At 37.6% G+C, this 20,827-nt stretch overlaps 1 protein-coding gene and 1 non-coding gene across 2 annotated transcripts in view; both read right to left on the bottom strand.

The window, feature by feature from the left end:
• COL25A1 (collagen type XXV alpha 1 chain) overlaps positions 1–20,827 on the bottom strand; it is a 518,595-nt gene that overhangs the window by 168,303 nt on the left and 329,465 nt on the right. The window lies entirely within an intron of this gene.
• On the bottom strand, positions 14,225–14,387 carry LOC118152651 (U1 spliceosomal RNA). The gene has a single exon (XR_004741381.2). It is a non-coding gene; the product is annotated as a U1 spliceosomal RNA (small nuclear RNA).

Raw genomic sequence — 20,827 nt, 5'->3', positions numbered from 1 at the left:
TGAATCAAGTAATGATTAGTAAGTACAATCCAGAAAACTAAGTTTAAGGACGTTATTCAATTATTTTTAACACATGCATAATGCTTACTAAAGTTATATAAGTAGGTTTTTATTTGTGGTGGGGCAGATGAAAGCCAAAGTAAAGCATAATGAGAGGATATCTATCACCAAATTTTAAAAATACATTTGAGGTTCTAGTCTTGATTTAAGTAGCATGTTAGTTAACTTTAATTTTTACACTAATTTGTTGAATGTGTATAGAGTGTGGCAATATTGTACGCACTGGTGGGACATATATGGTGGGAAAGGCTGATTTAGAAAGACATGGTCCCTGTACCTGAGAAGCTAAATAGCCTAGTGCTGAAAGCAAACCGTTTCCACACACTAGCATTAAGAAACAATGACCTCGGCCGGGCGCGGTGGCTCAAGCCTGTAATCCCAGCACTTTGGGAGGCCGAGGCGGGTGGATCACGAGGTCAGCAGATCGGGACCATCCTGGTCAACATGGTGAAACCCCGTCTCTACTAAAAATACAAAAAATTAGCTGGGCACGGTGGTGCGTGCCTGTAATCCCAGCTACTCGGGAGGCTGAGGCAAGAGAATTGCCTGAACCCAGGAGGCGGAGGTTGCGGTGAGCCGGGATTGCGCCATTGCACTCCAGCCTGGGTAACAAGAGCGAAACTCCGTCTCAAAAAAAAAAAAAAAAAAGAAAAAGAAAAGAAACAATGACCTCTAGATCCAGTTACATCAAGATCAACTATTACTATGGATGCCACCCCAGCCTCCATATCCACCTCCTTTCCTGGTTCTCTTTAAACTTTTCTTTGCTTTTGCCAGTGAGATTTCAGAGGCCACATCGCTCATAGTAACAGTCCTCTAAAGGCACCTTGTTAGGTTACACAGCATCTTTAAGGACAAAGTTTTTGTGAGGTTATTTGACAATGAGAAACAGAGACAACACTTTTCCTCCAAGTACAATTACTCATGCCAAATCCACATGTGTCAACTAGAACTCTTTAGCCGGCTTTCCCTGAGCAAGGATGCTTAACTCATGAACACATGAAAATTTGAATTCACAAATGAGCAATAAATATTGCTGCCTCAAAAGAGAGTGTTTCTGAGCAGACAGCATGGCGTCCTGGCACCTGCCAGCTTAGGACAGAAGCAAAGCCGAGGTCAACCTCCATGCACAGCTGCAGCGGCTGCTTCGGACACTCCAGCCCCCACTTGTGCACTTGGGATTAACAGCAGGTGTTTCTTCTGCTCTGACTGAAATCCCACTCTTCCTTCCGAATTGAACCCTCTTCAAGCACTGAAAATATGGGTTGAATTTGCAGAACAAAGTGGGCTACCTTAGTAAACATAGATGGTGTAATATTTCCAAAATGTAGAAGCCATGCTTCTTTTCTAAGTTAAAAAATTACAAATGAAAGAAAGGTTTATTTGATCATTATCCTTCAACATTAAAATTGGGATATTAATTTTTTTATCTTTAGCATTTAAAAAAGCTAACTAGTATTAACTAAAGGATAGGCAGCAATACAAATTAATGGCTATTTGAATTACAAAGTATTTTTAATGGCACGTTGCTGTTTCCAACTAAACCAAGCTTAAATATCTAATATTTAGTAGACATATTTATTGTTCAGGTAACAACAGTATCAATGTTTAGTTGGTATCTATTTGAAGATAAAACTTTGTTGCTCTAAGAAGGTTTGGGTAAATGGACAGGAAGAATGGTAAAATTAGCAGTCAAAGGAAGTGAATAAGGAGTCACAGCTTTCTAGAAGGCTCTTTCAGGGACTCAACCTGGTTTAATCCAGAATCTAAGAGTCAGATCTTTTATAGGGCCCATTTTAATAAATAAGTAGGAATATTTGAAATAATCTTTTGAATTCGTTTTATGTAATTAATCTTAAGGTTAATTACATAAATAAGAACGTAAGGGTGCTAATAAAGTTTGATTTATTAGTGTCGTTAGTAATTAGAATATATCTTTTAGGGCATTGTTGTAATGCTATTAATTTCCTACCAAAGGATTTATAAATTTCAGTGGCAAACTTCAAATTAGCCCCTGTTCAAATGGCTTTACATTCAGAATTTGCACAAACCACTTTTCTATTTGTAAAAAACCTTTAATGTGGGCCTTGGCCTATGCCAATTTAAGTCTCCTCAAATCTATTCTGCTTAAGTAACTAAGGTTTTAGCTTTCTTCTATGTTCTATTGTCTATTTCAGTTAAATGATAAAACCAAACTAAAAACAAAGAGAGGCACAATGAATGACACTCAGGAAAATATTAAATTTCAATCTACATAACAGCAATGGAAATACAGTTGGAAAAGAGAGATATATTCCTAGGCCTGGAGTAACCCAATGATGGTATTTTATTTGCTGGAACTGTAAATTCTACCTGCTTTGAACTGGAAAAAACTAGGCAGGAATAGTTTTTAAAAGATGACAATAATGAAAACAAAATTAAATTCTGCTTAAGGTAGAAAAAAAGTGGAAAAGAAGCAAATGCTGGGAATTGGCAGTCCAAGCTCCTGGAATAAGAACAGGGTTATGACTCCATCCCAGGAAAGTACAGATGAGTTTATTTTTACTCATGAAATATACAAAGCCTTTTTTGATTAATCTATTCATTGCTGTAGAAATATGAGGACTAGTAAGCTTTATTCTCTAAGCATATCTGGCTCACTATCAGCCAGGCGATATACTCTGAGCCTGGAGGAGGGACATGTAAATATAATCACAATCAGTGGACTAAATACTTTGTTGTGGGAGTACAGAGCAGAAAGAAGTGGGAGAGCTGGAGTTGAAAAGGTGATATTGGAACTGGCTCTTGAAAGGTGTCCAGGAATAAGGGGATGGAGGGAGGAGGAGGAAGCAGGCCGGGGAGAAGGGATGCACATGCCCAATTGTGAGAAAACACCACGATGTCATAGAAAGGAGTTCAGGGTGGTAAGAACATGTGGGGAATGGAGATCAAAAATAGCGGGAAAGAGATTTCAAAAGGCTGGTTAACCACACTCAGGCGTCTGGGCTGGATTCTGTTATCAATGTAACAAGGACTGTGGAGATGAAGTGCATTCTGTTTTGTGGAGCTCTGAGAACATAGGGTGTTAGGGATTCTTAGGAAATATTTGCCTTGGTCCGAGAGAGAGCTGGTAAAGCTTTGAATTAAGGTTGTTGTAGTGGAGGTGCAGGGAGAGTTCTAGATTCAGGAGACATTTCTCAGGTGAAAACCAACAAGACTGGTTAACTGACTGGACACAGGGGCCATTGACAGGTGACAACATGTTTTAACAAGTCCTACTCATTTCAGGGTTCACCATTTAGTGTATTTGCAGAAAAGCCTTGGCCTAAGCTGGTTCAACCTAGATAAACACAGCGGTTCCAGGGCCAAGTGAATCATATGAAGTTTAAATCTGGTTTTAGGGTTATATTTCAAATCCACAGTGTTGGCAGCTTCAGCTGGCCTAATTGAAAATAGCCGAGGAGAGAGAGAACATTCTCTATCATCACCACTGAGCAGAAGCAGCACAGAGGTAGTCACAACTGCCTCCCCTCAGAAGCCACCATTCTTCTGTGTTAGCTTCTGAATAAAGGACTTTATTACATTTCCTTTCCTCTACCTTTTTACTTTTCTTTCTTTTTTTTTTTTCGAGACCGAGTTTCCCTCAGAAAAGGCTGAAGTGCATGGTCTCAGCTCACTGCAAACTCCAACTCCCTGGTTCAAGGGAGTCTCCTGCCTCAGCCTCCTGAGTAGCTGGGACTACAAGCGTGCACCACCATGCCCAGCTAATTTTTGTATTTTTAGTAGAGATAGGGGTTTCACCACATTATCCAGAATGGTTTTGATCTCCTAACCTTGTGATTCGCCAGCCTCGGCCTCCCAAAGTACTGGGATTAAAGGCGTGAGCCACTGCACCCAGCCTCCTTTCCTCTACTTTTTAAACTGCAAACCGAATATGGAATTACTCTACTTTAAACTCCACGATTTTCTAGTCTTTTAAAGATAAAGAAGACAGTCTGCTGTATGAGCCATTCTCTGGGAGTACAGCACAACCTCAGTGGTCACTGCAAATCTGCTATGGGTCTTCTGTCTGATGTGCTCAGGCACTTGCAAAGGTTATCAGTGTTCACAATCTCCCAGGAGGGAAGGAAACAGAATATCCAGATTTTCTCTTGTACAACTAGGATAGGAGCTTCAATTCTACTGCCTACTCCCTAAATTGCATGATGAACTTGGCTTGTAGTGCCAATGAGACACATACTCAAACCCCACACTTAATGAGGAAACTGAATTTGGTACCACAGTTTCTTAGCAGGTATCCAACCCTGCAGAAAATCACATTGCAAAAAGTATTAACAATTAAAAATCTAGTGTTTTACTTGAAAAATAGGGATCCTAGGTATTTAGGTGAGGATACATCCACGCTACTACTGAAAAATGTGTTTTATGTAGTTAGTACTGGTTTACCTCTAACCAGAAGGGGAATGTGTATTCTTTTGAGTATTTACTTCCACCTTAAACTCATAGTTTTCTGCTTTACTAGCACACATTATTTAGAGATATTTCTTCTTCAAACCACCAAACTGTTCATAGACTTTCAACTTCACAAATAACTTGAACTAGAAATGTGTAATTTTTAAAGTTAAAATAACTTTTTCTGAAAATCTGATGTAAAATCAAGGAGTTCCCATATGTAAGTATAGATAAATTGTGTGTGTGGGTACTTGTGTTTAATTTCTTTTTAAATGCTTCTGTATGAAGTAAAAAAAAAACAGAAGTGTAATTTGAGAGTTACTTTAAAATGCGGTACATGAAATAAAGTATCTTGATAGTTAAGAACTTGAGTTTTAGGGTCAAACAGAGGAAGACTGAAATCCTGGCTGCAATCACAAGTGTGATCTTTAGATGGTTAATTAATCTCTTCGTTCCTCCAGTTCATAATCTTTAAAATGGGGGAAATAATGCCTACTGTTTGGCTAAAATATACATGAAGCAATTTATAAAATCTCTGCCCTACCAACAGTATAATAGTAATTATCAAGTACAGACTCCATATTTGTAATATTTTAATTATGGCAAACATAAACTTTCTTTTTCAGATACTTGACTTGAGGATAAAGAAATACAATTGATCTCCTGGCCAGGTGTGGTGGCTCACACCTGTAATCCCAGCACTTTGGGAGGCCAAGGCAGGCAGATCATGAGGTCAGGAGTTGGAGACTAGCCTGACCAATGGTGAAACCCCTGTCTCTATAAGAAAATACAAAAATTAGCTGGGTGTGGTGGTATGCCCCTGTAATCCCAGCTACTCAGGAGGCTGAGGCAGGAGAATGACTTGAACCCAGGAGGCAGAGGTTGCAGTGAGCTGGGAATGCACCACTGCAGCAGCCTGTGTGACACAGCAAGACTCTGGGGAGAGAGGGTGAGAGGGAGATGGGGAGTGGGAGGGTAGAGAGAGAAAGAGAGAGAGAGAGAGGAGAGAGAGAGAACTGATTTCCTAAACCAATATAGTCTACCTCTATTGTTCAGGAATTATTAAAAAACAAAACAAATAAACTTCATCATAGCTTTAACATTATTTTTATGAATAAGATAGACAAAACATCAGGCCCTAGAACCACCTAGTCACCCCTAGCATAGACTAGGTGCCCAACCGTTCTTGCTAAATTGAAAGGCTCAGTAAGAAAAGAATGCAATAAAACCCTCAGTGTTCAAAGCAGCAACATATAAAGAATTATAGAAGAACCAGATTCAATGTTGCTGCAGAAGAACCGTGTTTATTATAGCATCAAACTCTGCTAAGCCAGAGAAGGGAATTATAGCTATAAAGAGATTTATAGCTTCAGTCTTTACACCTTTCAGTGTACACTGAAGATTAAAAGAGACCAAACAGAGGGGGTGGGTATAAACAGAAACTTTAAAAATATCAAAACCAGCCCCACTTACTAGAAAACAAATTTTTATGGCTATTATTTTCTGGGCATTTTCCATAGTAAGATCATAACTGTGAGGTTTTTTGTGATGTCCATCTGAGCGTTGAACAAGGGACTATATGTGCCCATGATCAGTCTTAAATCATAAGCAGCTGCCATAAGGAAGCAATTAGTGGGTCTAGCACTAAAGAAAATTTAGAAAAACCAAACATGAAAAAAGGACTCTCAAAAGTAAGACTGATGTAGCTCAATGGAGTTAAAGGCTTATAAAACAGCAGGAATCAGGGACGCTCTCTCTGGTTTTCTTTTCTAACACAATATGAATTAAAAACAGTCAAATTACCGCTCCTGCCAATCAAAACCAAGGGGTTCCTTCTTCCTAGCATCATTCCTTGCCTTAATTGTTTTAAGAGATTGCTAAAACTGCTTTGTTTAACTTTGCCTTTTTTTTTTTTTTTTTACTTATTTTTAAGAGGTCAAATAAAATGAACTCCATGGTGAAAGACCTGGAATCCTAAACATTCCTTTTGTCGAAAGAAAGTATCAGCTTGCTCTTTTAATGCCCTAGTAGCCCTGTGACTTCACAGCTAATGGTGCAATCTATCCTACAATGCTCTTACTGTCCACAATATGATTCAAATGTATCCAGAGATATATTCATATTTATACCTTGGGTTTAATCTACAAATCATCAATTTCAGCATATTTCCTAATATTTTGTCCCAACATAATTTTACCAGGGCTACTTAAGACACCTTGTTTGAAGGTCAGTTCGATTCTTTGTTCATTTGCAGTAGTGTAGAGAGTATAGAGAGCAATATAGGTTTTTTGAAGGGCCACTGAGCACAACACAAGGATAAGGGTAGGATGTTCCTTGGAGTCTAAAGAGATATTCAGAAAATTAAAGAATGACTCTCAGTTGAGGCTAGGAGAGGCAGACTCTCAGAGCTTGTGGACCATTCTCAGACTTCCAACATATATTGTATCTCCCTCCTTTTCAGCTGATGCCTAAGATGTTCAAAAAGGCTTTTAATATGAGCTTCTACAACTACCATACTCCCCATCTTCTGAGTCTTCTGCACCTTCATCCTTCTCTCTGTGGAGTGAAAATAACACTGTACCTACGTACTTCTGTGCCTCCTCCCCAGCTTTGCCCCAGTTATTCTTTTTCTCACTTGTCTCTTCAATCATTCCCATTCCCTTGGATTCTTCACCATGTTCTTCAAACATGTCTCCTAAAGACAAAGGGAAACAAAGCTGCCTTTGCCCACTACTCCCTCATTTTAATGTCTTGTCTTCTTCCTGTTTCCCTAAGTAATAGATTGGTCATAGAAAGGAAGTTGAATTGGAGGACAGAGAGGGAGGTAGCAGAAGAGAAGTCATATTTTTACAGTCTGTTTTGGAAAAAATAAAGAAACATGAGTTGAAATACATACTGATCTTGGGACATTTCTTTCCATTAGGAAGAAGAAAGCTGAACTATGGGAAGGAAAACTTCTGAGCCAGTCCTCTAGGCACAAGAGAGGAGCTATCCCTGGCTAAACTAAAACCAAATCAACTGGAGTTTTGGGGAAACAGGGTTGACAAAACCCTTAAACGTTCAGATTGCCCAAATTTTTGTCTAAACCTTTGTTTTTACTCTTCTTCCCTCATTAGCCATGAAATATACCCTAAGGCCATGACTAGTACCTGACTTATGTCCTAAATTCTCTTCCAAGCTGCAATCCTGTATTCTCAACTGGTTACCAGATGTGTAAGGCAACATATACCATGATCAGCTCAAATTCAACATTCTCAAACCAAATTTCTCAATTTCTGTTGCAAGCCAATCATGATTCCTAACTTTCCTATTTTTGTTAAACACAGTACTGCTTCTCCAAGCCTAAAATCTGAATGCTATATTGGATTCATTTAACTCAATCTATCGCCAAGTCCTATAGATTTCATATGCCACAAAATCCCTTGGATCTATGTCCATATTTTTGTGTTTGTTGTGCTCTTGTTCCTAGATAACTGGAATAATCTACAAGCCTCTCTTGGCCTTACCTCCTCTACTCCATCCTACATACTTTTCTCAAATTAATTTTCCTAAAGCTCATTGTGGAACATATCACTCCTCAGCTCAAAGAACTTCAAGGGCCCATTTTGTAATCTACAATGAAAAAGTTGCTATAGACAACAATATTCAATGCATGTATTTGGTGAAATGTTGCTGGGTATCAGGTCAACATACCTTGATGTCCTGATCAACCAAACATTATGTGCTTCTTGATATGATGAACTAAAAATTATACTACACATTTATTATAGAGTTTCCTAAAAATTGAGCCAAACCTAATCAATCTTTTAAATGTAACCTGTAGTTTAAATAAAATAGAGAAAAGAGGGCAACAAGTTAAATAATACTAGAAGGAAGTAATTAGACCAATCCAGAATGTGGGACACTCTAAATATAGAATAAATGTCCTATAAAAACTGATTTCATAGAACAATAAAGGGAAGGAAGACCACTATAGAATAAGAAAGCTGAAGGGTTTTAATAATTAAATGCCAAGTGCAGGCTTTGGGTCCTGGTTCTAACAAAGCATCTGTAAAAAGACATTTTTGAGACAATTGGGGAAATTTAAATATGGACTGGATATTGATATTAAGAAATTATTGTTAGTTTTATTAGGGTTGATGATAAAATGGTGGTTATGTTTTCCAAAGGTTCTATCAGTTAGAGATATATATTTCAGTATTTGTAAATATAATGACAATAAATCTAAGCTTTGCTTTAAAATACACTAGCAAAAACAAACAAAAGCAAAACAAATGAGAGGAAAGAGATCAATAAAAGTAAAATTAGCAATCGATGTTTCTTGAAGCTGGGTAATAGGTCTAGGGCAATTTATGATACTATTTTCTCCTCCTTTTGAGAATCTATGAACATCCCCATAGTAGTTATATCATTTAAAATTTTATTTTAAAATACTCTTCCAATTCATGCCAAATAAACCATTAACTTCTATCTGTGTCCAAAGTCTTCTATAACCTGCTCCTAATTTTCCTTTTCTGCATTAACTTCCCCAATTTTCCACAAGGAGCCTCTCCTCTAGCCTGTCTTCAATACCAGCTATTCTCAAAATGACCCTCTCTCTTCTCACTCTGTCTTTACTTATAGCCTTCTTTCTCCTGAATAAACACTATCCATTGTCATTTTGCTTGGAATAGTTAGAGGACACCTTTCTTAAACCTCTTACCTGGAAGCCTGAGCTATGAAGCTACTTGGAAAATAATAATGATAGAATTTTGAGTTTCTGGAAGAAACTTTTGTTCTTAAGTACAATCTCATCTCCACCTCCCTCATAAGCTCATGATCTCTATAGCCATCATTGATGACTCACCTCCATCATCTCGCTTCCCAAAGCATTGCCTAATACCCTTAGGATATGTCCTTTTCTTATTTCTGAACTCCTAAAGCACTTGTGCCACTTTTATGAAACTTCGCTTACCTAGCTGGGAATAAGATTTGTTTCTTAATAAACTACCAGGGCCCTTGAGGGTAGGAAAAGAGGTACATTGAGAAACATAACAAACACTGACTTTGGAGGCTTGAATATATACTAGAACGTGACTTTTGGCAGGTGACTTAACTTCTGTGAGCCCCAGTTTCCACATCTGTAACCTGGAGCAAAAAATAATTACCTCATATGCAAGTTGTAGAAGGTAATTAAAAGAATGCAGGGTACTCTGTAAATATTATTTCCATTCCCTTCCTCTCAAATGTATAGCTTTTTGCCTTATACATGGTAAATATCCAATAAATACATTACCATATTTTCTGCAACAGAGGCCTTTAACAAGACATCAGGACCGAAATTAGTATTTTCTGAATGACCTGATAGCAATAAAAAAGACGCAGATATCTGTGTACCCAACATGCTTCCAATGAATGTTTATGAGGATAAAGTTCAACTAGAAATTGTGCCTTTTGGGGTGACTATCATTTCTCACTGACTCATGACACTAGGTCAGAAGAGTTAAGATTAATAGAAGAAAGAATAAAAACTTTGCACAGTCTCCTGGAGAGGAAATGAACAGTATTCAAGGAAATGTTTTTCTCATATCTCAAACACAGGCAGGCATTTTTGGCTCCTGTTTCGCCCTTCCCTGTGACTGCAAACTTTTAGAAAGAGTATTCTGTTTTCACTCTCCCCATATTTTCATTACCAAGTCACTCCTGAAACCATGGCAATGCTGCACTGAAAACCACCAGGCTACTGCAGTTACTGAATAACCTCCTACTTGCAAACCCAGTAGCAATACTGCACATGCCCACCACTCCTCTCTTAGCCTCATTGGCAACTTTTCCTCTGGCTCTTTGACTAATGGGGCTTTCTCTGTTTCCTTCCCTGGACCTTTCCCTCTACTGCAATTCATAATTAACCCTCCCCTCATTCCTTTCTTCCCCTCTACACACTCTCTGGGGATCCCCTTTATTTCCACAATATCAGCTACTATTTGTCCACTCTATTCCACTGTGGCCTCTCTCCAGAACTCTGCATACTGACCACTCTACATCTGTTCCCGGATGTGCTATTTTCAGATCATTATGTTCACCACGAAGACTTGGTAGTTTTCTTCTGAGTAAACTGCATGCACTTTATTCAGAGTCCTGCTGGCCCAAACTGGGACTGCATCAGTTGGAGGAGGCTTCCATCCAGATGCAGCTCCCTGCCAGGCTCCAAGCTAGGCAAGTGGAGCATAAGCTGGATTTCAATCTGTGCCTGCCCCTTGGCTGAGCTGCCTTGTGCAGTGCACAATGTGTACAAATGTCAGTGGTGGTGCTGAGATTATTGCAAGGAGTAATATTTCCTTCACAAATGAAAAACTCTACTAGGTTTTTGTTTCCAAATAGCTCCATAGCTTAGGTTTGCAGGTAAGAGGTTTAAGGAAGGTGTGTTGTAACTTTTCTAAGCCAGAGGATAACTGATGATATTTACTTGACTCTATCAATTAGGGATGCATCGTCTTTGACTCATCTTCAATTCTGTGCATTTTTTATAAAAATAAAATGTACTAATTTTGAATTACTATGATCAATTCTGCCTAAGAGCTCAAATAATTAGCACTGGATATACTGATCATTTGGGGAGACACTTTTACCTTGAAGTGTAAAGGCTATAGCATCAGCTTGGAGAAGGATTACTTTCCTGCACTCACTATGCTAACAAGGATTAAGCATGCCCTACCCAAATGAAAGAAAACAGAACAAAATGTTTCTGGAACTCTTTTTCTAACTACTGCCATATAGCATTTTCCATTTTAATCTATTATTTGAGAAATAAATATATATTTAAATTGTGGTATCAGTTGACATGTCTGAAGATGCTTAGAGAGAAAATAAAATTAGCCTATCAAGGATTTTGATTAGGATATAAAATTTATCAAATAAAAGAATCCATGAAAACATATACATGAAATTATCTCTACAGAAATACATCACAAAATTTATAAGTAAAATTTTTGAAGTTTGAAATATTTCAAATGAATTAATCTTATTTCATTGAAGAACATTTTGAACTGAAACTCTTTGCTCTCTTTAAAGAAAATCATACACACGATATACACATAAATGTTTATTTTACATAGAAATCCCTATGCTATAACCATATTTAACAATGATAGTTTCTCCATGGATTTTTTACCTTTAACATTGAATTATTTATTCTAAAAATCTATTTACTTTGAGGTTATATTATAATAAGTGTTTATCCAGCAAGTAAAGTACCACCTCTAAGGGCAATATCAGGTCATTATGGCTCTATCTTAGTAGGAGTGCTTATGTGAGAAGGTGTGTATATGGGTGTTTACATGTAGACAAATAAGCCTTTATTAAAAACCCTTATATGAGTGCCAATACACTGTTTTAAGTGCTTTATTAGGTCATGTATTAAGTTAAACCAACTCTTTTCATTTTACATTGAAAACCTGAAGGAAAAAAGTAAGATAACTTGTTCAAAGTCATATAGTTCCTAAGTGGTAGACCACAACTTAAACCCAGGTACCTGCATCTGGAGCCCATACCCTTCACCCTATGTGCTATCTTACAAATAGACTGCTAAAAGCTGATGCTTTCAGTAGGCTCAGAATTTCATCATTAAATGCATATAAAATTACCATTAAACTTGAATGATTAAATATATACATTTATTTAACAGAAATTTATTGTGCATTTTCTATAACTGAGTACGGTATAAAGATGTACTAATGAGTACATGCAGGGAGTGATAACAGCTTACACAGATGCAAGACATTGTTGGACTAAGTTGATCATTCATGAAATGCTATATGCTATTCATCTTTATTCAGACAGAATTGAGAGGAATCTATTTTATAGGAAACATAGCATAAAGTAGGCAATAGAAATTCTTCAGTTAATTTCAGTGATAAAGAGTTCTAAGATAAAATTAAACTCTGAGATGATACTATTCCATTTAAATACACAAATGATCACGTAAAAATAATGAAATATGGATCAGAGTTAAATAAATAAGCTGTCATACCATATGTATGCTTAAAAATATAAACTATCTGGAGTACAATGGAGTTTTTCATGTCATATTAACCATTTACTTAATAAAATATGAAAAACCCTCATTAAGCCTTGTATTATCATTCTCTTTATAATGTAACCACAACATAAAATGCAGATACCGGAGAATGGTAATACTTTGCAAGTCCAGCATAATTTCTTTAGGATAGACTACATTCTTAGTTTAATATGACAGTTCTATTGTGTAGTGAGCTTTCTGCACACACATGCACACATATGCATGCAAAGACACATACTTTTTGAATTTCTTGGAGAATGTATATTTACTCCCACCCCCTGCCCCCAAGTCAGGCTATATGATCTGAAAAAGGCTGAATTGGAACACAAACATGAAATATGGGAATTTCTAAAGTGTTAGGTTAGAAGGAGCTTAGTATATAATTAAAAACACATGAATAGAAAGTTAAATACTGCCCCAAAATATAATATTTGATTCAGGAATAATTCCCTTATAAGGCACACACAGCTTGAGTTTTGTCAATTTTAGTAAAATATTCTGAAATGAAATGAATGCTTGAACACACGCACACATACACAAAATGAAACAAAGAAAGATTTGGGGGAAAAGGCAAAGTGCCATCCTCCACTTCTTTTCAAGTGCATCTGAAAAAGTACAAATGGAAGCCTCAAGCCTCTGTGTGCCGTTGTCTGATGGTATTTGCTTGTGGTTTCTCTTACATTTTTTCCTCACTGAGTAATACAGAACCACAACATGCATAACACTTTAGTCCTCTAAATTCCTAAGGGAATTATATCTCCTATATGTTCATGCAGCTCCAAAGAACAGGCAAAAGGCTTTGAAATTCTAACACTTTTATGCTAAAAAATGGCCTTAGTATGGAAAGCATTAATGCAATGTCCCACTACTTCGCTATCCTCTGTTGAAGATACCGATGGGGTTATTTGGGCCAAAGTAATGATCAAAGTATCTTTGTAAAGAATACAGGATAGAATCCTGAGAACATTTTAAAATATAACTAGCTTCTACAATTTGTATCAAAGTATTTATTAGTGGAAGAGTATGATATCTCAGCAATATGGGGTGATACACAACTATCAGAAACTACTTTCTACGATAGTCCCAAGAAGGCCAAGCCTCGAACCCCACAAGTAAATTGTTATAAAATAAAATAATATAAGTATGGCCCTGGGTTAATGCTGTTTATTTTCAGCAACGATTAAATATCAATATAAATAAACTACTATAATGGAAGGAAACAAAGTTATCCACACTCTCCAAACCACATGGAAACAACCTATTGAAACTGTTAAGTGTTCAGTAATATCTCGGGGCTTAGAAAGCTCAGGGACATCATTTAAATGGCATCATTTATGAGACAAGATATTACTGATTAGGTCATTATATTTTGTTTGTTATTTTTTATTCTTAATATTCTATTTTTAATTGACAGATAAAATTATGTGCATTCTGAGTCTCAGGTCAAGGCTAAATGAAATTAAATATATATGCATTCTTCATGTACAACAGGATGTTCTCAAGTATGTATACACTGTAGAATGACCAACTCTAGCTAATTAACAAATGCATTACTTCACATGGTTATCATCTGGTGGTGAGAACACTTAACATCCAATCTTAGCATTTTTCAAGAATGCAATGTATTGTTGTTAACTCTAGTTACCATGTTGCAGCATAGATACCTTTTATTTTTTTAAGGGGAAAGCGCAAACACAGTGCCCACTACCACAAATTATGCAGTCGAGTTTCCCACATTTGGGGAAATCGCAGGGGTCAGCACATCTGGAGTGCAATGGATAAGACTCGCCCTGGGAAAACTACCTTCATGATCATGGTATCTCCCGTGCCAGGTAAGTATAGCACCATAGATATCTTGAACTTACTCCTCCTAACTGAAATTTTTCATCCTTTAACAACATCATCCCTCCTCCCCACCCCAAAACCTGCCATCTGCTGATAACTGCCACTTTACCTCTGATTCTGTGAGATCAACTTTTTTAGATTCCACATATGTATAGAACATGAGGTGTTTATCTTTCTGTGCCTGGCTTATTTTACTTAGCATAATGCCCTCAAGGCTCACCTGCATTGTCGCCAATGACAGGATTTCCTTCTCTTTGTAAGGCTGAATAGTATTCCATTGTGCATACATACCACATTCTCTTTATCCATTCATACACAACGGACTAGGGCATTTCCAATGATAAAAAACTGATAGTTTTCTCTTTCCCTCAACTTCCTTTTACTAAAGCTCTTAGGTCTAGCATTCACAACTCAGTAACATTTGTTGAACTTCTACCATGTGCCAGAAAAAAAATTAGGTGTTGCAGGGGACATTAACAGCGAAAGAAAGCATAGATCCTACCTTTGAAAATCAGAAAATACATTAAGAAAGAGAGAAAAGAAAAAAATGTTCATGAATAATTACAAAAAAATTCAAAGAGGAAACTGGAGGAAGGAAATTAATATTCACTGAGTACTTGTTATGGAATAGACACCACATTAGACATCTTACACATGTTATCTTATTTTAATCCTCACACTGTTGAGATGAGACATAATTATCTGTGCTGTATAGATGAGGAAAATAAGACTCAGCATGATTGAGTAACTTGCTGAAGATAGATAGCTTGTAAGTGGCAAAGCTGGGACTTGAATTACATAATCTGTCTGATCAAAGTCTATGCCCCTCTATTGTAATTGTAAAGTGTTATATAACAAGCTATAAAGGGCTGGGCTTCGTGGCTCATGCCTGTAATCCCAGCATTTTGGAAGGCCAAGGCAGGAGGATCACTTGAGATCAGGAGTTTGAGACCAGCCTGGCCAACATGGTGAAACCCCATCTCTATTAAAAATACAAAAATTAGCTTGGCGTGGTGGCACAGGCCTGTAATCCCAGCTACTCAGGAGGCGGAGGGAGGAGAATTGTTTGAACCCAGGAGGTAGAGGTTGCAGTGAGCCGATATTGCGCCACTGCACTCCAGCCTGGGCAACAGAGTGAGAATCCATCTAAAAAAAAGAAAAAGAAAAAAAAAAGCTATGCAGATAAAGTATTGTCAGGATTCAGAAAAAGGGAGAAATTACATTTAGTTAAGGGACAGTAAAGACATCTTAATAGAAGCAGCAGCATTCAAATACAAAGGGGTATCCTATTTGGATGTATAGAAACTGAGTATGTCTAAGGGTTAGGAGAAAAGGCAACTCTAAGAAATGGCAAAAAGAAAAAGAAGATTTGAAGAGAAAAGAAGTAAATGGTTTGATTTGGTTTGGGTGAAACATAGTCTAGAAAGAGCATCAATGAAAAATTAATGGGAGATTAGGCTAGAAAACAGGCCAGATAAGATAATTTGAATGTTGAGCAAGAATCTAGATTCTATTGTATTCTAAATGAAAAACATATTAAGACTTAAGGTTTTGAAGTCAGAAGAATGACATAATCAGAACTATGATAGATAATTGTATTAGGATGCTACTGGTTGATAGTATATTCAACCCTAAATGCCTGCACTACAGATACAGAAAAAAGTTGACAACTCACTTTCCTGACTTGCCTCCCTGCTGCAAGGAGGACCAGACAACAGGCATATATCTTCATGGTGTGCAGAATGGCAATGAGGAGGCCACGGATAAAAGAAACAGGCATCTGAGATCCTGCCAGGTAGGCAGTGAAGTAGAGGGGTTTAACTGTTCAGTCTGCCACTAGCAAAGCTGCACAAAGTATTAGTGCTATGACTAGAATACCTGGCAGTAGCGAGGAAAAGAGGAGGAGGACTGGGATGAAGAGTATGAGGTAGAAAGGGAATGGAGAGATGGGGGGCCAGGAAATGACTTTGTTCCAGAACAAGGGTTTTCAAACGCAGGCAGAAACTCAATTATTAGAGAACTAAGACATAACTCTAGGACCATTTTTAGAATAACAGTATTGATCCTGAGTCATCTGCATGTTGGAAAAGGGTCTTTTAAATGCCTCATGTTTAAGGTCTCCATCAAACCTGAGGATTATCAAGACTCGCAGATGCAGAGCAGGACTTGCAGGTGGGGTTGAAGTCAATCTTGGAAGAAATGGGTCTGCAACATTTGGGATCTTTGACACTTTATAGACTATTATTGATAATATTCAAAGTACTATCACAAGAGATGTGACATTTTTCCAAAGAAGATATACCTAGGGCCAATAGGGATATGAAAAGGTGCTCAGTATCACTAATCATCAAGGAAATGAAAATCAAATCACAGTGAGATATCCCCTCACACCTGTCAGAATGGCTATTACCAAAAAGAGAAAAGATAACAAGTGTTGATAAGGATGTGGAAAAAAGGGAATCCTCGTATACTGTTGGTGAGAATGTAAATCATGGAGAATTGTATAGACATTTCTCAAAAAATTAAAATAGAACTACCATAGAAGTTCTATTTTAATAGAAGACGTCTTCAATAGAAGACCCAGCAGTCCCACAGCTAGGTATATATCTAAAGGAAATCCATATGTTGAAGAGATATCTGCATCCATCTGTGCATTGCAGCATAGTCAAGATATGGAATCAACCTAAATGTCTATTAGCTGATGAACAGGTAAAGAACTGTGGTATTCATACACAATGGAATATTATTTAGCCACAAAAAGAATAGCCTGCCATTTGCAACAACATGAATAAACCTGGATGACATTGTGCTAAGTGAAATAAACCAGACACAGAACTATAAATAATATATGATCTCATTTATCTGTGAAGTCTAAAGAGGTCAAACTCATAGAAGCATAGAACAAAGGCTGGAGGATGGCAGAAATAGGGAGATGTTGGTAAAACGGTACAAACTTTTAGTTACAAAATGAACAAGTTCTGAGGATTGAATGTACAGCATGTGTGGTAAAAAGTATGTTAATTTGATTGGTATACTATTGCATAATGTGTATGTATATCAAATCATTAAAGTGTACATCTTGAACATATTCAATCTTTGTCTACTAAATAGTTTTAAATAAAAATATGCATACAATTTTTTTTTTGTTTTAAGCTCTAGAATACATGTGTGGAACGTACAGGTTTGCTACACATGTGCCATGGTGGTTTGCTGCACCTATCAACCCATCATCTAGGTTTTAAGCCCCACATGCATTAGATATTTGTCCTAACGCTCTCCCTCCCCTTATCCTCCACACCTGGCAGGCCATGGTGTGTGATGTCCATGTGTTCTCACTGCTCAACTCCCACTTATGAGTCAGAACATGCAGTGTTTGCTTTTCTGTTCCTGTGCTAGTTTGCTGAGAGGATGGCTCCAAAAGCAATTGCAGCAAAAGCCATAATTGACAAATGGGACCTAACCTAATTAAGCTAAAGAGCTTCTGCACAGCAAAATAAACTATCAATCAGAGTGAACAGGCAACCTAGAAAACGGGAGAAAATTTTTGCAATCTATCCATCTGACAAAGGTCTAATATCTAGAATCTATGCGGAACTTAAACAAATTTATACAATTTTTAAAATTAAAAAAAAAAAAAACAGAACTATCACAAAAATAGAAACTGGGTCTGTTTATCCACCACAATCATACTGCCTTATTGCACCCTGCACATTGTGCTTTGCATGTAGGGGCTAATACTTGTTGAGTTGCTAATTGAATTATGTTAGTATGTATTAATGAACAAATGTCAGGGTAACTTTTATTTCAGTAGATTAAGTTGGCCTTACCCGCAAATAACTCCCATTACTTCTAGTTTGAAATATAAATGCTCATCAGTCTTTTCTTTAATTTTCCTTTCTTCTTTCTGCCTTTACATTGTTGTTACTTGTTATTTTTCCAAGTTGCTGTGACATTATTTGCTTTATTCCCTCCTTTTTCCTCTCCAAGAGTTTTATTTCCCTTGATTCAGGGGATTCATAGCAACATCCTCTCTATTCATTTCCCTGGCCCCTTTTCCATCTTAACCACAGCTGTGAGAATTGCCTTTTAAATTTTTTTCATTCTAATACCCATTCACTATCTCATTTCCCTTGTCAAGAACCATTTCCTCACCCATTTAGGTAAATGCAAAGACTCACCTCTCTTTCTTAAGGTCTCCTTTCTTATTTAATTTCATATTATGAATGTAAAAGTTTGCTGCCATTTAGCTTTCTAGTCCCAGCAATTCTTAACAATCTAAGCTGTCTTCAGCTTTAGGAAGATGATTATAACCACTCACTGAATAATAGACACTTTCCCTTTTTACCATCAATCTGCCAAATAAAACCTTATTAATCTGGAAGGCTTTACAAAATAATGTGTGATATAGTAGTAGAATTGAGTTGTTTTCTAAGGAGAAGTTTTGCATTGTATAATATAAATACTATGAATAAGATGATGTGGGAATAATCGAGTTTAGATATTTGTCCCCACCCAAACCTCCTGGTGAAATGTAATCTCCGGAGTTGGAGGTACAGCCTGGCAGATGGTGACTGGATCGTGGGGGTGGATTTCTCATGAATAGTTTACCATCATCTTGGTGCTGTCCTCAAGATAATGAGAAAATTCTCACAAGGTCTGGGTGTTCAAAAGCATGTGGCACCTTCTCTCTCTCTCTCTCTCTCTCTGTCTCTCTCTCTCTCTCTCTCCCTCTCTCCCCCCTCCCGCTTTTGCCATGTGACATGCCTACTCATCCTTTGTTTTCCACTATGACTTCCTTAGAAGCTGAGCAGATGCCACCACTATGCTTCCTGTACAGCCTGCAGTACCGTGAGCCAGTTAAATCTCTTTTCTTTATAAATTATCAGTTTCATATATTTCTTTATAAAAGCAGTGCAAAACCAGCTTAACACAGAGAATGTTCAACCTATGCAAGACAATTCTCACTGACATAAACATTTGCACATGAATAACAAGTTGCTAATTACAATTCTGTCCAAATATTTTAATAAACTTTAAAGGATGCACAATCACTGTATTAGTCATTCCTGCATTACTGTAAAGAAATACATGAGACTAAGTAATTTACAAAGAAAAGAGGCTTAATTGGCTCACGAATCTGCAGGTTTCACAGGAAGCATAGCAGCTTCTGCTTCTGGGGGAGGCCTCAGGAAGCTTTCTTGCCAATTATGGTATAAGGCAAATGGGGAGTCAGCACTTCACAAGGTCAGAGCAGGAGCAAGAGAGAGAGGGCAGGGAGGTGTGTGGTGCTACACACATTTTTAAACAGTTACATCTTATGAGAACTCTATCAGAAGAACAGCAGCAAGGACAAGTTGTTAAACCATTCATGAAGGATTCACCCCTATGATCCAACAATCACCTCCCATCAGGCCATACCTCCAACATTGGGAATTACAATTCACATGATATTTGAGTGGAACACAGATCTAAACCATATCAATCCCCCAACTTAAACATTTACAACCCCACCCCCCACCCCCACTGTTTCTTTTAAGATAGAGTTTTGGTCTGTTGCCAGGCTGGAGTGCAGTGGCACGATCTCTGCTCACTGCAACCTCCACCTCCTGGGTTCAAGCAATTCTCCTGCCTCAACCTCCTGAGTAGCTGGGACTACAGGTGCCCACCACCATGCCTGGCTAATTTTTATATTTTTAGTAGAGACAGGGTTTCACCATGTTGGCCAGGATGGTCTCGATCTCCTGACTCGTGATTCACCTGCCTTGACCTCCCAAAGTGCTGGGATTACAGGTGTGAGCCACAGCACCCAGCCTACAACTCTTTTTTTGGGGGAAGTATTTTGTTTGTAAATCTAATTATATCTTCCCTTAGGAATCTCAATATGAATTTAGTTTATTTTCCCAGCCTAATCCACAAAAGCCTATTCCTAAAGTACCTAAAAGTTATCCCCATTGTACAACAGAAATAGACCATTATTAGTAATAGTGTCTTAATGAAAAATCCATTGAAAGTCAGAAGTGTAGATTTTCGGTGGCGGTAGACTGGCTAAGAAGAGCCTGAATGACACGGCCGTGACTCAGGCAGGGGTGGGAAATGTGGATTTAAGGGTCGACTAAGGGAGAATTTGTTTGTAGAAAGCTTTCACAGATGACAAGCTCTCCTCCTTTCCCTTCTTTAACTAGTTGCAAAGAAGGATGGAGAGAGAAGGGTAAAGAGGAAGTTTTGCAACGTCCATACCTTTCCATTTCCCCACAGCTAATAGCATGTGCCAGGGAGACCCAGAGCTGGGGAGGAACAGGATTATCTGGCCAGTCAGTTATATTGAATTGTACATAAATAACAAAAAACAAGTTATGACATTTTATATCAGAAATCTTATGGAATCAAAGAAATTAAAAGGGTTTTTTTTTTAAGTAGGTATCATTTTAAGTCAAC

This window comes from Callithrix jacchus, chromosome 3 (genome assembly GCF_049354715.1).
Source record: "Callithrix jacchus isolate 240 chromosome 3, calJac240_pri, whole genome shotgun sequence".
Classification (NCBI taxonomy): Eukaryota; Metazoa; Chordata; class Mammalia; order Primates; family Cebidae; genus Callithrix; species Callithrix jacchus.
Note: the sequence above shows the minus strand (reverse complement) of the source record. Positions and strands in the feature narration are given on the sequence as shown.